Source organism: Pleurodeles waltl, chromosome 3_2 (genome assembly GCF_031143425.1).
Source record: "Pleurodeles waltl isolate 20211129_DDA chromosome 3_2, aPleWal1.hap1.20221129, whole genome shotgun sequence".
Classification (NCBI taxonomy): Eukaryota; Metazoa; Chordata; class Amphibia; order Caudata; family Salamandridae; genus Pleurodeles; species Pleurodeles waltl.
The window spans coordinates 42574995-42588865 of NC_090441.1; the positions used below are offsets into that span (position 1 = coordinate 42574995).

General features: G+C 43.3%; 1 protein-coding gene across 3 annotated transcripts in view; it reads right to left on the minus strand.

Annotated features, from left to right (window-relative positions):
- LRWD1 (leucine rich repeats and WD repeat domain containing 1) overlaps positions 1–13858 on the minus strand; it is a 185111-nt gene extending 171253 nt beyond the window's left edge. For 2 of the 3 annotated variants that reach the window (XM_069226700.1, XM_069226702.1), the window contains exon 1: positions 13433–13515. The gene's annotated coding sequence lies outside the window, so the exon portion shown is untranslated. Of the gene's footprint in view, positions 1–13432; positions 13516–13771 lie in introns of those variants that run through there. The other variant, XM_069226701.1, reaches the window with a different exon arrangement.
- Positions 13859–13871: the final 13 nt, after the last annotated feature.

A 13871-nucleotide genomic window follows, 5' to 3' on the forward strand; every position in this document is an offset into this window, starting at 1 on the left:
ACGGTTGATTCCTTCCTTTCCAAATCTGCTGCTAGACCCCTTGGGCCATCCTCATCCTCTCATTCTGGACTATGTGTTGACACTCTCCGCATGGAAATTAGCAGGCAATCCAGTTTTTTCCCTTGCATTTCAACAGAGGATTCAAAATACACCTTAGTCCTGGGCCCCAGGTACAAAGAAAGCTTATCGATCAGCCTGGTCTATTTGGCACAGCTGGTTTCTGGGAAAACACATCGATCCTGTTTCAGCAGATGTAATCTTTATAGTGAATTTCTTAGCGGCAGAAGCGAGTAAAGGTAAGGCTTTCCGTACTATCAATTTGTACAGATCAGCTATTTCCTCCAACCACTCTTTCATTAATGGGAAACCAGTTGGAGAACACCCTCTCATTTGCCGTCTATTAAAAGGGAGTAACATTTTCCAATCCTCCTCTTCCTAAATACAGTCAATTATGGGATGTTAATATGGTTTTGAAATTTCTATTGTAATGGCTTGATAATCTCATGCTTTCTCTGAAAATGTTATCTGCAAAATTAACCATGCTATTGTGCCTTGTTTCTATCAAACGCCTCTCAGATGTCAAAGCGCAAGATATTTCCAATCGTCAGTTTACTCCATCTGGAATTTTGTGTACTGTGGTTCGCCGAACCAAAACCAATTTATCTTCAGTTTTTTACCCATATTTTCCTGACCATCCCAAATTATGTGTCGGACAATGTTTAAAAGCGTATGAACTAAAGACAGCAGATTTAAGAACTACCTCTCATTCTCAATTACTAATTTCCTTCAGGAAACCTCCCAATCCTGTTTCGGCTGCTACATTAGCCCAGTGGGTCAAATGGCTAATGTCCTTGGCTGGTATAGATACTTCCATGTTTGGAGCCCACTCCTCCAGGGGTGCCATGGCTTCCAAAGCTTCTTGGGCGGGTTCCCGTTTAGAGGATATTCTCAAGTCTGCAGATTGGTCTAATGACAATGTATTTAAAGTTTTTTTTACTGTAAACCTGTCGATAATGTTTCATTGAATGTAATTAATATGCTTTGAACTCGCATAATATGAGCCTCCGGTCTTGTCATAAAATGTAGATTTTCCTATTTCTATGACAGAAAGTCTTAATTTTATTAAAGACACAGAGGCGAGTATTATCCCTCCACTTATCTTAACTTTGTTTATTTCCCCCCCCCCCCCCCTTCTCAAGCACCATCGGCCATCACTCAACCTTCTACCTAGGACTTCGGCTTACACTTGGTCTTCTACTCCTCATACTGACAAGACGCCATTCACTGCTCCTTTTTCTGTGGATTGATCTTTCCAGGATCTTTCGTGGTTATCCCAGACTTTGAACTTTTGTTCTATCTTTCCTTATGGCAATTCTTATTTTATTTACTATATTTCCATTGTTTAATGCCAATTGACTCTCTCGCAGGAAAAGAGGGCTGTTCGTGGTCAAGTGATGGCCCTTCGGGCGTCCAGACAATCATAGAACCATCCCTGTCTGGTGGTTCACAAACCCTCAGAGTCATAATCCGCATGCTGCGGACTTTGAAAGCCTTATCAGGGCTATGGCTAAGGAACAAGATTATAATGAGTCTTCTCAGAAGACTAAGTCCGAGAAGGATCGGGCTTCTTCCTCTTCAGACCATTCATCTGATCAAGGGGATGATCTACCCCGTAAGCGCAAAAAAAAAAAAAAAACACACACACACACAATTATCACCACCAAGAGGAGCCTCTTTCTGCCCCCAAGGTCCTTATGTTAGAATCAGAGAACACTGTCCATCCCCGGTCTTCCTTGTGGATGCCCCCTCCGGAGGTGGTAGATTATATGGAATCCCACATTAGACATGGATTTGATAAGGAGGTGTGCTCCAGATTGCCGTCTGAGTGCCCCAGACTGAATTTCTCCTCTAAAGTGACGGAGACGCAGGAATTGTATCCTACCTTAGTCACCTTTTTCAAAAAGTCCTCTAAGGATCCGAAGAAGGGCATAGATCGCACCTGGCAAGGCTGTCAAGACAAACTTAGTTGTAACTGGCCCTTTGACCAAGATTTTGGAACTGGCTTTTCAGGCCAAGGAGTCCGGTGAGGCCATTAACCATGACGTTTTGGTGGGTTGGGCTCAAAGAGCCCTTTGCTTCCTGGGGAATACGAATTGTGCTATCTCCTCGGAAAGTCGCCACTCCATTGTGATTAAGCTGGACCCCAAATTGGCAGACCTTGCTTCCTCAGAGTCAGGTCCTCTAGCTCAAGGCTTACTTTTTGGATCTCCGTTCCTCAAATAACTTTCAAATTTTTTGCAACATATGCAAATTTGGACAAGGCCCAAGGCTCTATTAAACGGGTCCTTTGTCCACTTTTTCGAGGGGCTTGACGCTACAGAGGGAGTGCCTTCAGCAATTTCAGCCATCAAGGCCCTCAGCCTAGATACTATCACCAAGGAAGAGGTGGCTTCCAAGAGTATGATGCCTCCTCCTCAACTTTCTACCCCTCCCGCCCGAGAGCAGGTCCCTCCAGATTCCGCAGAGATCCAAGGGAAACCAATCCTACTCCCAGGAAGCAGGATCTACAGGTGAGCCAGATTGTAAATTCAGAGGTAATTTGGGGGGGGGCAGGACAAGGGGTTTTCTGCAAGAGTGGAGCCAGATTACTTGCGATTCTTGGGTCCTGGAGACCATTCAAGGTTTCAAGCTCGAGTTTTACGAGTCCTCGTTCCAGCCTTTCCCTCCCCGTCCAACGTATTTTTCCCCTTCAAGAGCGCAAAAGGCGCTATTGTCAAGACTTCAAAGCACCCTTCTGGTTTTCTCAGTCCCGTGTTTCTTGTAGTCAAGAAAGGGGGTGGTTTGCGTCTTGTTTTGAACCTTAAAAAAAAAAAAAAAAAAAAAAGGGACTTCAACAGATTCTTAATTTATCGCCACTTCAAGATGGAGGGTATCCACTTGAGACATCCTCCAGGAAGGAGACTGGATGGTTCATCTATTCCCTCCCCACCGAAGATTTCTTCAATCGCAGTGCGAAGGCCTCCGAGTACAAGGTTCTCCCTTTTGGTCTCCCATCTGCCCCTTGGTGCTTCACGAAGGTGATGCGGCCAGTGGTAGAGTCCCTTTGTTCTCGAGGGGTACATTTAATAATTTATCTAGACGACATTCTCATCATGGCTCAAGACACTCACCTTCTCCTATCCCATTTGGATTGGACCATTTCCCGGCTTCAGAATTTGGGGATTCATAATCAATGTCAAAAAGTCGGTTCTGATCCCGGCTCAGCAGATGGATTTTCTGGGATTCCGGATCGACGCCATCCGTTCTCAGTTCTTCCCCCTTAAAAGATTCATTTAATCAAGAGGGTTACTATTGTCCAGTCAGACTGTATCATTGAGGGTGATTGCCCGCATGGTGGGCCTGCTCTCTTCCTCTATCCATTCAACATTTCCGGGCCCTCTCCATTACAGGGCCCTGCAGAGGTTAAAGGTTTTTCGTTTGCAGATGGGCCTCAGATATGCAGATCAGGTTCCTCTTTTTAAGGAAGCTCGATCAGAGATGAATTGGTGGCTAGACCACATGAAGGCTTGGAATGGCAGAGCTATTTTCAGCTCCTCCCCAGAGATCGTGATAGAGTCCGATGCCAGTCTTTGGGGTTGGGGAGCCCGTTGCGGGTCAGTCTCCACAGGGGGTCATTGGTCCAAGTCGGAACTGAATCTACATATCAATTGTCTGGAGCTTCTAGCAGGCTCCTTTGCAATCAAGAGTCTTTCCACGCTCAAGGTGAATTGTTGTATACTTCTTCGTATGGACAATATCTCGGCGGTGAGACATGTCAACAAATTAGGGGGGACCAGATCCCGCATTCTAGAAGAGATTGCCAAGGAATTATTGCATTTCTGCCTGCAACACTGGATCTCAGTGATTGCGGAGTATCTGCCAGGGAGCAGCAACTCTGTCGCGGATTGGCATTCTCAGCACCCTCGAGATTTCAGCTACTGGAGGCTTCAACCAAAGACCTTTCGGGCACTTTATGCTTGGTGGGGTTCTTTTTCGATGGATCTCTTTGCTTCCCGTCTCAACTGACAAATCAAGTGTTTTGTCAGTTGGAGGCCGGATACAGAAGCATCAGCGACGGATGCATTCCTACAGGATTGGTCTCTGGATCAGGGGTATGCTTCCCCCCCACTTGTTGATTCCCAGGGTGTTGGCGCAGATCCGGCATCGGCAGGTAGATCTTTTTTCTAGTGACTCCCCTTTGGAGGTCCCAGACCTGGTTTCCGGATGGCCCTGGAGTGGAGTTGCGAACATCCTCTACTACTCCCGTTCAGGAGGAACCTCCTTCTGGATCCGTTGAGCCTTCCTCATCCGCTCGTTCTTTCGGGACAGCTGGCCCTAGTGGCGTGGCGTCTTTCAGGGAGAGATGGAGTATCCCAGGCGTCTTCCGCTTTCATTGCGGGAGCCTGGTCTTCCAGTACGAACAGGAGGTATGCTTCCGCTTGGAACTGATGAGTGCTTGGTGCAGTGCACGGAATGCAGATCCTTCTTCAGCGGATTGCAGTTTGGTCTTGAATTTCTTATCCTCTGGCTTCGTCAGGTTTGGCGTATAGATCGATTAATAACTATGGGTCTGCTATATCGGCGAGTCACTTGCCAACTGAGGGTAAGCCAGTAGGTGAACTACCCATTGTTTGCAAGCTTTTGAGGGGTATCCGGTTGGCCAATCCTCCTCACCCTCGTTATTCTACTCTGTGGGATGTAAATGTTGTTCTACTTTTTCTGGAATCTTGGCCAGCTAATAGGTTCCTTTCTAGGAAGCAGCTTTCAGCGAAGCTTACTATGTTATTATGTTTAATTTCCTGTAAAAGGGTGTCTGATGTTAGAGCCCTGGAATAAGCAGGAAGGATTTTTTCTCCTGAGGGAGTAACATTTTCTATTTCAAGTCGTACCAAGTGTAATTTGGAATCAGTTTCTTATCCCAGTTTTGTGGACAATCCCAAATTGTGTGTTGTACAATGTCTCAGAGCGTATGAGGAAAGTACAGAAGAATGTTGTTCTGATATATGGGGGGTGGGGGTCAATTGCTAATTTCTTTAGTTAAACCTTATCACCCTGTTTCTTGGGCCACTCTGGCCAGATGGATTCGCTGGCTATTGAATGAAGCAGGCATTGATATTTCTAGGTTTGGAGCTCATTCCACTGGAGGTACTATGGTTTCAAAATCTTTTGCTTTGGGCTCCCATCTGGAGGATATTTTAAGGGCTGCAAATTGGTCCCCCCACCCCCCATCTACGTTTAAATCTTTTTATTGTAAGCCTATTGTGGATATTGCATCTGCGGTGGTGGATCAGCTTTAAAACAAGCATAAGCTGAGCCTCTGGTCCTGACATAGAATAAAACAATTTCTAGCATTCACGTTAAGAATTTTTCAATTCTATTAAGAACACGGAGGCGAGGATTATCCCACCCGCAATGTTGGCATTTGTTTGATTTGTCATACTATATCTGTTTAACATCTTCATTGGCATGTTTGTGTTTCAGTGCTTTATCCTCCCTATTAATATGTATAGAATTATTCTATTGTGGTTCAGTTTTATGGCCTGGTTTTTCATCTCTTACAGGAACTGAAGACAAATAATGTGGTCGGACATGCAGTTCGTTGCTCTGAGTTTTCCGGATAGATATGGGATTTTCTCTCCTGTTATCTCAAGTTGGTCGTCTTGTTTCTCCTCTTCTGAATGTTTCCTGTTAATGGACTTTGGACTCAATTAGTCTGTTGCAATTTTGTTCGAGCAAAGAAAGAGGAGCTGAGTTATGTGTGGCAGCGTTATATATAGGGGTCCTCCTCTATGTCATCACGTGTTGATGGGACTGTTGGGATTTGTAGTTTTGTTTCTGTTATCACTTTTGATTGTCTGCTGTAAAAAAAAAAGCATAGAAAGAGAAGCATAATCCTTGCCTCCGTGTCCCTAATAGAATTGAAAAATTCTTAACGTGAATGCTAGAAACTTTTTTACTGGTGTATAATCCAGATTGAACAATGCTTCTGATATAGTCCTGGGCATGTTTACAAATACCGAGTGCCAGCATTTGGAAAATTGTATTGCTTTGTAACCTTGACTTCTAAAGAGAGTGTTCTTTACATCATCTGAGAGAGACGAGCGCCTTTACAACCCCAGACTAGATAGAAACTTAAGGGACCACAGCCATGCATTGAGGGAAATTTACTAATTTAAATGTTCATAAGAATGGAGGGGGTGGGGGGCTGTGCCTTTCATCAAGTTTCGCTTCCCTTGGTTTAGGACCATTCATTATGTTATTTGTAAGAAAGGTACCAGTTAACCATCACTGACAACGTCGTCAAGCTGGCTAACCAAACAAAGTATACATAACATAGGCACTGTCCAGAGGCCTAATAGCCACAAAAGGTTCACCCCACTCCCCGGTCTTGTTGTTTGAGCACTAATAGAAAATAAGTTCTAATCCACACAAATGATATACGAAAACCCTTCCCTACATGGATGCGTGCTATTAAAAACATTGCTATCAAATATAACGTAGATGTATGGGTTGGCATGACTTCCAAGAGTCCATTTTAAACCACTGTCGCAAGACCGGTAAGAAAAAGAACAACACTGGGACCTATGCTTAACATCATCCAACTAAAATAACTAGGTTTCAAAAACATTGCTCAAAAGCTTTACTTTACCTGAAAACTTATCACATAATGTCAACCTTCTTTAAATGCAAATTTTTCCTTCTTCATACCAAACACAGTCACCTACCTATTCACCAAGCGTCGGTAATGATAGGTCTGACTTAGAACGGAAAGTGTCTCTTCAGTCAATGGTGTTTTTAGGCACTCAACAGTCCGGCATTCTGTCACTTATGCATTCACTCACTCACCCATTGAACCACTCATCCACTTAACTTAACCATCTGCAATAAGACAGACGCACAAAGTCAAGAAGCATATGGACAATACATTAAAAGAATGAAAGTAGAAAACAAGAAAACATGCAGCCATCTAAACTTGATTGGCATATGGATGCAATACAAAACTAACAGCATCTGGCAGCCATCTCACAGTGGTACTGTACACAGTGTACTGTGATTTTAAACTTCTAACATAGTGGCTATTTTTAGAAGCAATTTGTTGGTCATCTTGGAACAGTAAAAACAATGCACTATGCATATTTCAGGGCAGATGAACCTTAGGCAGTGCACCTGGCGGTCATGTTTGAATGCTAAAGTGCACAGTGTATCACTGCTGTACGGATCCATGGTGACCACCATAATGCCTCTAAACATGGTGGCCAGCTTGCAACTGTAAAACAATGATACACTATGGACAATACAAATGTAGGATAGGCACCGGATTTAAAATTAGTGGCCACACAAGATGCAGCAAACCAGATAAAAAGAGCAGCAAACCAATGGGACTGTCTGGGGAGCTGCAAGGTGAGTACCCCTCCCCCACACACACAGATACACACTCTAGAGCCAATGGTCGACAAGGGCTAACCCATTGCCATGACGTCCTAGGCGGAAACAGAATGTTAATGAACTTGAACAGACAAAAAAGGGCGGACTCAAAGACCCTCTATGTATGTAGAGGTTTTGGTTTTATTACAAGGGCTTCTCAAGAGGGTCTAGCAAGCATTATCCCAGTGTAAATCTTATACCCCCATGGTCTATCAAAGGAAGTAACCAACACCAAATTCCTTGTTAAATACAGTAACCAGTGACACTTGCAACAAAAATGTCTGTCAACAGGAACTAACAACAGTGTAATGGCAATCCATCTTTAATGAACTATTAGCATTAACATACGGTTTTCACAAGTAGTAAGTCAGGCCTATAGTCTTTGTTGTACGTGTTCCAAATAAACAGTTCAGTCACATGAAATTTTCATTTGTGAAAATTATGTTAATCAATCAGGTCTATAACGCTTAACACTGGCTTCTTATCATCACCAACTCAAGCCTACCATATCTAGCATAAACCTTCGCACAAGGCACTCGTCAGGTAAAGTAAACAAAAATGTCAAATCTATATAAAATTAGAGTTGGCAAAAAACGACATACACCACATATTATGGACTAACAAGAATCACATTGCAAATAGTCTACCTCAGGATTATCCTGAGGGATAACCAAACACCAAAACCCTTGCATATTAAATTAGCCTGTGAGATTCCATGCAACAAAGTACTAATCTACAGCCTTCGATGCAGTGTAATAACAATTCACACTTATGTGCCTATTGGTCTTAATTATTCCATTTCACCATAAGTCAGGCTTATTAGCTCTGTCGTAACTTTGCGTAATAAGCAGATCAGATATGGCATCTGACAATGTTTCCCAATGAACCAATCAAATATATAGACTTAATCAATGACTTGGCGCAATAACATATGAGGCCTCTTGTACTGCATACAAGCAGACAACCATCAGGCACACTGTCCTAAAATTACAAAACATACACAAAAATTACAGTTTGCTCAACAATATACAACACTCGAAAAAGACCTAACCAGGATTAGCACACTGCAAATCTTCAAATCTCTGTCAGGAGGTAACCAATACTAAACACCCTTGTCTACAACAGTAACCTGTGAGATTCATACAACAAAATATCTATCTACAGACTTTAACACAGTGTAATGATAACCCACTGTTGGAAGCCTACTCCGTTTAACACATGCTTTTCACAATACATAAGACCTATTGTCTTTGTCATAATTTTCATAATAAACATTATCGAACCTAAAGCATCTGACATACCTTTTTTTAAGAGCCAAATCAAGCCTATATCACAGTCTTGTGTAATCAACTCAGGCCTAGTGTATTCTGTTTAAGCGTTTCCACAAGGCACCTATCATATATTATCACAAATTACAAATATTCACACAAAATTACAGTTGACAAAATATACAGCTCTTCCTAAAGACGCATAATAAGGGTTCTCAATATGCAAGCCTTCTACCCAGAGAGCTTGTTTGAGGGGGTAACCAACCTCAATATCTGTTAGATTTCCTTTAACAAAATACAATTCCACAAGACTTAACACAATGGCGATCTACCCCTAAGGCCCATTGGGTTTTTGCTTTTCACAAAAATTTATGTCAGGCCTACTACCTTTGTTGTAACTTTCCGTAATAAAAAGATCCAGGCCATAGACATGATTGATTGCTTGTCACCATAACTAACTCAGTATTACTGTGTTAAGTATACGCATTACCACAATGGAAAAGGTGTACTTCAAGCACTCTTTCAGAGGAAGAACGTAACTCTAGGCCAAACAAAATCCATACTGAAAATAAATCACATTTGGGGAGAGTTAAGCCCCTTGCCTAGAACGGGTTTTTCAAGCTCTTTTTCTATTAATACATTAGGCATGTGGAAATCTTTGCTCCCAAGGCAGACATAAAAATCAACAATCTTGCCCCCTTTAGCCACCCTAAATGCTTCAGAGTGGTTAAGAGTAAATGCAAGAAAAGCAGACCACATCTCACCAATCAAAAGCAATGTCACTGGCTACCAATAGATGAATGCATCAATTTCAGGAACACTTGGAGAACATGGTGCAAACTCAAGGAAAAGCTCTAAACAGAGAGGCATAACTTAATAAGAGAAAACTGGGACGGACAGTAGAGGTCTCAAAAACACACCCAAGACAACAAAACAAGCCTTTACTTGCCTCAACCGCTTACATTTAAAAAAAAACAAAACAAAAAAAAAAAACAGACATTTAATAATCTTAAAATGCACATAGTCAGGGCTTGTTTTATTTCACTACTAGCTACGTCCCAGAGATGCTGAATGTTGTTGGATGATGTGGTCATAAAAATTTTGTATTGTAACTAAATCAACAAGGTACTTACCTTCTGTAACTCTGCTTGAGGCGGATACCCTGCCTGCAGAATCCTCAGGTTTAGAATATCCTCAGGCGTCAGACTGGACCTAGAAGATTTTTCACAGCAGCCTCTGCACACCAGGAGGAGGTGGCATGTTGCTCTGTGTCGACTCCAATCCAGCACGAGAAGGGACAGCTGGAGCACCACCCAGGTGTGCTTTCTGGACACTGCCTGTGCCCTCAGACAAGGAGCCCCAAAACCAACTGTTCATGCCAGTGTGCAGATCTCTTATTTGGAGCCTTTTTTTAGATGAAAAAAAAAAAAAAGTCAATTTTGCAGAACAGGGACGTGGGAAGGCAGTGAGGAATCTGCAGTTAGCTAGAGCTTTCCAAAAGGCAAGTAACATGTTCTTCTGATGGATACCGCTAACCGCAGATACTTCACCTTCAAATAGGTACCAAAGTAGAACCTCTCTCAGTTGTGGGTCTGTGGAATGACTAGGATCAAAAAGCTGTGAAGGATCGAATGGTGAAAATGCCCTTCTAGTCAGCTTTTTGTGAATGTGTGCACAGATATCCACGTTGCAGATAGACAAATAACCAGGACACACCTCATGTATCGATGCAGTGGTAGCAGCGTTGGCCCTAACAGAATAGACTGATTTTTTTGCACTGCTCTGCCTTTCTTGGCTCTGAAGAACCCTACAAAAAGCTTATTGTCCACCAGCTGGTCTTCTGTAAGATAGAAGTAGAAGCTGAGCGCTCTTTTCAGGGCCAAACAATGGAGACTCTCTTCCTTTGAGGGATGAAGTGGGTCAAAGAAAGTTGGAAGACTGATGGACTGCCAGCTATGAAAAGAAGACACCACTTTATTCATCAAAAGCAATTGCTGTAGGGTGGCTGGATAAAGCTCACCCATGAGATGAGTATCACGATTTGAAAGTCTTTAGGGTCAGGAGATGTAGAAAACATCTGTGCAACAGGTCAAAAGGGGTACACTTGATCAAATAAAAAGGACCCAATTACCTAATTTAGGGCCCAGTGTGGCAGCACAAATGGTTTAGGGGGAAACATGTGGCTCAAACTGAAAAAATAAATACATAAATAAATTGCATCACAAGAGGGGATTTGATCAAGGACAGTGGATTTGGTAGGCACAACAAAGCTGAAAAGAACAGAGATAACATTAAACTGTACCCACTGCAAATCCTTGCTGGGCCAAAGCCAGAATGAACAATAAGACATCAAACAGTTTAGCTTCCAATGGGTCTATACTGTGAGTGCCCCATCACGCCTCAAATTTGTCCCACGGTACACAGACTTTGTAGGATGATGCCTGGCTACAAGGATGATAAACACCTTCAAGGCAGAGACTGAATGTAGTCAACTCTGACTCAATCTCCACATTAGTTTACAAAATACATCCTGCTTGGGAGAGGTGCCTCACACAGTACAATAATCTATTTCTTTATTTATGATGTTTGGAGAGCACGGCCACAGGGGAAGTGGGGTGCTCTACATATAACATTCCGATGGATACTTCTAACAGCAAATTACCTGCCTTTAAGATATCCCCAGATGCCTGCTGAATCTGGAAGATTTTTCAGCATATCCCCTGCACACCAGTAGGTGGCGCCATGCAGCTTTGCATCCACTCCACACCCGAAGTGACAGCAGGAGCCGCATGTAGGCAGCACCCAAACACACTGATGTCAGTTCCTTTCTTCCTGCGTGGCTGTATGCTGATCCTGTGTTGGATCCTAAATTTTTCCTATCCGTTGACAAGCTTTCTCCTTTCAAGTTTCTCCAGTGTGTAAGGGCTCATGTCCCCTTCTAAAACTTCATGGTTGAAGCCTTGTAGGGATTGTTGCAAAAGCAGGTCTATGCTGTATCCCTACAAGGTGTCTCTGCTGTTTGGGTTTAGAATGACGATCGGCCCAGATCACAGCCAGTAGAGTGAGGGCCTGTGCTCTGGGTGGACGCGTCTGAGACAGGATGTTTTGAAAGGTCCAAAGGAGCCCCGCCCACCCCCTCAAACACCACCAGGCAGATTGTCGCCCTCTAGGCAGGGGTCATCCGGAATGCAAGTACGTTTGCCTGCTCTCCAAGTTGTTTGGGGGGGGTGGGTACAGAGGGGCTTGCGCCATTTTTAAAAGGCTGTAGCTTGCTGACCAGCCTGTTGGCTCAATGCAGGCGGTGGCACGGATGGTCTACAGGACTGGCTTGCAGCAGTGCACAGGGCCCAGAAAAAACTACTCTGGGCTGCTTCTGCAGCTTGGCTGACACCGTCACGCCATCAGCAGTGAGCACCAGCATTGTAAAGGGTGTACGGCAGATGCACTTAGCTCTGCGATGTTGGCTTGCACCAGTCAGTACTAAGTCCCTGAAAAGAGAGCCTCTGCCTACCTACTGCTATCTCTATGCCAACGCCAGAAACTAGCATTGGGTAGTTTATATGTGAGAGTGAGAGAGTGTGAGTGTGAGTGGAGTGCCAGTGGACCACTCTGGCAGCTCCAGCATTTCCTAGTTGAAGTAGCCAGTATAAGTCCAGGAGCTAAACTGTGGTGCAGAAGGCTATAATAATCCAAAGTGGCCAGTCCAGTCCTGGTGGTCTCGCCTTCTTAAGTATTGTGGTAGGGAAGGAGTGTAATTGCATACTAGGCAGAACTGCTGCTGCGTTTGTCTAGCCCAGTTGGTGGTCAGTCCAGGACCGGACCAACTTTTTATTGTGATGGGGAAAGGTAAACGTTATAAGTGCAGAACACTTGCTAGCCCACTTTGATTAATGCACTGACTGCCGATGTCTGTGACACCAAAGAGAAAAATAACTGAATCCGAATTGGCTCGAGGAGAACAGTGACGTGTATTATAGTGCTACAAGGCCCAAGCCTGCAACCGAAAGCACTGCGACTATGCAGGTCATATTTTAAAATGGTATTGCACACAGTATAAGATAGGCTGCCCCAAAATATGCATACATAGTGTTTAATATAAGACAAGTGCTATGAATATATATATATATATATATATATATATATATAAATAATAATATGCAATCAGACCGCTTTGAGGGTGCTGTACAGCAGTTTCGAGATCTTTGTAGAGCTTCTCGTGGCTCAAAGGGGAATACCTTGATATTTCTTTCTTTTCATTGACTTCACCGCTTAGTCTTACTAACAAGAAAGCGTCACTTTAAGTGTCACATATTTGAATGTCATTCCTAAGTACTCTGAAACCATGAAAATATCATACAAAGAGGTCCGAAAGCGTGTCAACTCTACTAGTTTGTAAGTCAGTACTCAAACATACCAACATTCCCTGTTGAATGCGAAACTATAAAATACCGTAACGCAAAGTGTAAGTATTGGCTAAAACAAAAACAGAAAAACAGAGCGTGCAAGTTTTGTATCACTACTTTCTATCCTATCTGGCTCCAAAAACCACAATCGCATTATTCCTCACCCACTCCTCCACACGTTTGTGCCTTGTGACTTACTGGTGCCTACTACTTGCCCTCGTCCCAAACCAATCCAACCATGTTACATAAACACATGCACGCCCATATAATTGCTAACCTCAGCCCACGCAAACTTACCCACTGCGGTATTTCCTCGCTGACTCCCAACTTTCTATGAAATAGTTTATGAATTCCCCGCCTTATGTTCCCTTTGACCTCTTACACACCGGATTCGTGTTTGTGCCTGATGTGTGCATGGACATAGACAGCGGGCACCATTCATGTAAGCATCCCCGGGTCCAGAATACCAAAACAGTAATTTCGGAAAGACAGGAATTCGACAAAAGTGTCAAAGTAAGTGATAAATTGATAAACTTGCAATTAAAAACCGGTGACCATTCAATAGCACAATTTGCGATTAAACATCTACTAAATAAGTATCATAAACAACGGGAAAAGATTAAACACCCTGCGTACTTCAGCCATCTACTTATTATACCCTTTGCATGCCACTGTCAGAGAACGTCCTGTTCTGAAATAGGAAACTGACCCGTTTCCACTTCATAGATCGGACGCT